At 44.2% G+C, this 3,982-nt stretch overlaps 1 pseudogene; it reads right to left on the bottom strand.

Moving 5' to 3' along the window:
• Positions 1-1,674: 1,674 nt before the first annotated feature.
• LOC149127919 (la-related protein 4B pseudogene) lies at positions 1,675-3,537 on the bottom strand (annotated as a pseudogene).
• Between the last annotated feature and the right edge of the window lie 445 nt (positions 3,538-3,982).

A 3,982-nucleotide genomic window follows, 5' to 3' on the forward strand; every position in this document is an offset into this window, starting at 1 on the left:
AGTTAAAGCAAAGTCATTTTCAAGTTTAAATGCAATTCAAGCCTTTAAATATTGGATGGAAATAATTTTTTAAAAAACCATCAGTCTTGTTAAATAACATTTCATGGAATAAACTGCATGGTTACATGTAGCAGGAAATATTTTAATGTCTGCTGCTTAGAATAATTAAAGAAAAATGTTGGGGGCCAGCACCGTGGCTCACTTGGTTAATTTTCCACTGCAGCACTGGCATCCCATATGGGCACTGGGTTCTAGTCCTGGTTGCTCCTCTTCCAGTCCAGCTCTCTGCTGTGGCCCAGGAAGGCAGTGGAGGATGACCCAGGTACTTGGGCCCCTTCACCTGCATGGGAGACTAGGAGGAGGCATCAGGCTCCTGGCTTCAGATTGACATAGCTCTGGTCGTGGTGGCCATTTGGGGGGTGAACCAATGGGAGGAAGATGTTTCTCTCTGTTTCTCTTTCACTATATAACTCTATCTGTCAAATAAATAAATAAAAGAGAATAATTTTAGGCATTTTAAAACAAAATAATTTATATTCAAATTTATTATAAACTTGGTAACATTAGTGCATTCTTGTTCAGAAGTACAACACTTCTAGAAGTGAATCAACGAGACCCTCATCTTGGAGGTAAAAAGCGCAACAATTTTTGTCCTCCACCAGCCAAAGAGGGGAATAAAACCACAAACAGCATTCTCTCACCATTACATAACTTTTAAATCCATGTGCTGATGCAGAGGTTCAGGAAGACAACCTCATGGAGTTAAGATGAGGACTCTTCCGAGAGAGTGCCTGGGGGTGGGGGAACATGGACAGAAATGTGCATGGAGCAGGTGCACTAGGCCAAGAGCCAGAGCAGCCAGCTCACAGGGATGAAAACCATTTCATGATACAACATACTGGCAACATGTCAGTGGCCAACAAAGTATATTTTCATCTAGGTTCTATTCACGTGTTTTGAATTGATTTTAGGTAATAGCCACTTACAATTGAGGGGAGAAGCTGACTACTTGCTGGCAGGATGTCAAAACTGAAAGCTTTCAGGTTTCTCTAGCGTGTGCTCTGCAGGTTCTTTCTGCCCACTGGATCAAAAAAGGCCTATATGTACATTTAGATGTATTTTTAAATGCTAGAATCATTTGTTAACAGTTTAGATGAAAGCACAGCTCCCATGCCAGTGTGTCAGTGACCTGACATTGCCAACCCCCTTCCACCTCGAGGCCAAGGCCACCCTTGACAGCCCTCATCCATCTGATGGGGCATCTGAGATACGCACTTGTAGATAAATATTATTTAAAAAAATAAAGTAGCATAGTTCCCTTAATTTAGAAAAATTCACTGTATATAGCTTGCATTCAGAACCACACAGAGGCTTAATAGAAAACACCAATCTGTTGGGATTAATGAATTTTCTATCCTGAAAAAAATCAGACTTACACATCACCTCCAGTTAAGCACCAAACAAAAATAAGGTTTATATTAATTAAATTCTGAGAAACAGTTTTTTTAGAGGGGGAGAATCTGACTCACAGAAGAAAAAATAACTTGCAGGCATTCCATGGGGCTCACAGATACTGCAACTGCCTAACCAGCAACTCACTCTCATACTGAGTGGGAAAAGTGCTTCATTTGTGGCTAATGCAGCTCTTTGCAACCCCTCCCAGACATAGAATTTTTACTGAGGAGACTTGAGGGTAGTGTTCTGTCCTCTGTGAAGACACTTTCCAACAGCTGGTGGTGAGGGCCAGTGCCCAGGCTGCTTCCCCTGGTCTTTGGGGACTCTGGGAGTGGACTTGAGGGCAGGGGGCTCTCTCTATTTCTACACAGGTGCAGCAAGCTTCTCCTCCTTCCTACAACTGCCAGCACTTGACTTTTGTTCTTTTGAGGGTTGCAGTGGGGAAGAAGGTGGCTCTTTACTCGTTCTCTGACAAATCTTGGCTTTTGCAATTCTGTGGCAGCTCCATGCACCTGCTCTGATTTACACGCAGTTGTAGTAAGGACAGAAGGGAGTCTGTCCACACTGTGGTTTCCCTCTGCTTTTCTGTCACCTTGGGATCCTCAGGTAAATGGGCTAGGGATGGGGCTAGCAGTGAGGGCTCTCTGGGGACCACTACAGGAATAGCATTCCTACTTGCATCTGCATGGAGGCTCCTTTCCTTTGATAATCCTATTATCAAGCTAGATAGCCTGTTTTCAAACAAGTCCTGTCATCAAATTGCCTCAGCTCCAGGTAATGGGGGGAATTTGGACAGCCCCAGTTCAAAGTTTGTGATGGAGGCTTTGGTCGTGTTGGAGACTGAGTTTGGCTGCTTGTAAACCTTTCCTCCCTTTTCTTCCTATAGCCAAAGGAATTTTTCCTGCTTCTGGGAGGATACTGTCTGAGTGAAGTCAAAGGAGAGGCTGCAGGCTTGAAGGTTGGAGATGTAAACCCATGTATAAATCCAATAGTTACCAAGGGTGGATCGAAATAGCTACACATTGTTGACAATGTCTGGGGGCAGTCAGGCTGTACAGAGGAAACTGTTGTTGGGGACTGTATACTGGAGGTAAATAAATGATGTGTAACACTGCTGTGTATAAAGGTTCATGTAGAGAGACCTAAATCCATTCTTTGGCAAAAATGGGATTATAGCTATTGCCTTTGCTTTTAGCTGCACTTTAATTGGTTTTCCTTGAAAAGTTTTGACTTTTTGCAGGTATTTGTAAGCCTGTTGTGCATCAGCTTCTGCTTCAAATGTAATAAATCAATTATCATTATGGGCAAATTCACAGTTATAAATTTCAGTAAGTTATTTCCTTTGAATAGTGCTTCTACTTCTTCCACAGGGGTAGATTCAGATATTTCTCACAATATTACTATGCAATGATTTTGATTTGGCCTTACTTTTTCTCCCTTCTCATCCACCTGGACTAAAGGTAAAGATCTTAGCACTTCAATAATCAAATCCACACTAGTATTGAGTTAGCTACCATTGTAATTAGAGTATACTGATCACTATCCATCTGTGATGTAAGATACATGGCACTAGCAAGAGTCTCCCTAGATAAACAGAATTCCAATTTTTTTAAAGTACTTCTTGAGACTCTTCCTGGCTTTCTGGTTGAGATTCATCTCCTCCTGTTTCACTATTTTCAGGTAGAGATTTGTATTCTGCATGATCCAGAGCCAAAGTGTTCATGTCTGTTTTGACTCAGGTAAATCTGGTAATGCTGCATTCTCATGACTTTGTCACCATCACCGTTGACATCCAATCCCTGCGGGCTGCAGTCTGCACCATGGCCGGCTGTCTCCTCCCATGCAGCACTCAAACCGACAGCTGCACTACTTGCTTCCAAATGTAACATGAGTCCCCCACACTTTCGCATTAGGGTTTAGCTCTGAAACAGTTGTTTGTACCTGACTCAAAGCTGGGATGGAACTTGTTTGAGAAGTAGTTTGAGATACAGGGTCATTCATCAGATGAGAGCTGTCCTTGCCCTCTTGGCCTCGCTGTGCCTGCAGTTCAGCCACAACGTTAGCGTCCTGACCAGAAGTCATGGGTTCCACTCGGAGAAGATTAATGTAAACTTCAGGATGCTGCCAGCGCTGCCTGCCCTGCCCAACTGGCCTCCAGGGGGCTCCTTGCTGCAGCCCAGGGTGCCAGGCGACCATGCAACATGCAGGGAGAGCTGAGGAGGGAGACTAGGAAGAGGCTACGCTGCGGCGCTAGGCTGGACGCAGGGAGCAAGGGCCAGCATGGGCCGGGTGCAGTGGCGGAAGCGGATTCTTCCCCTTTCAGGCCGAAAATGTCTCAAGCTCAAGACTCCGGATCCCCAACACTCCTTCCCTTCGCATGAGAACACACCTAAAAAAATCCTTAAAAGGTTGTGTGTGAATCAATCTGGCAGAAATTCACTAAATACCAAGTTGATAGCATCCATCATAGCATAGATGGGAGACTGAGCAGAGCCCAGCATCGAACCACCGTGCTTCTGATGAGAAT

This window comes from Oryctolagus cuniculus, chromosome 2, assembly GCF_051225735.1.
Source record: "Oryctolagus cuniculus isolate XC-2025 breed Fujian yellow rabbit chromosome 2, ASM5122573v1, whole genome shotgun sequence".
In the NCBI taxonomy this organism is placed as follows: domain Eukaryota; kingdom Metazoa; phylum Chordata; class Mammalia; order Lagomorpha; family Leporidae; genus Oryctolagus; species Oryctolagus cuniculus.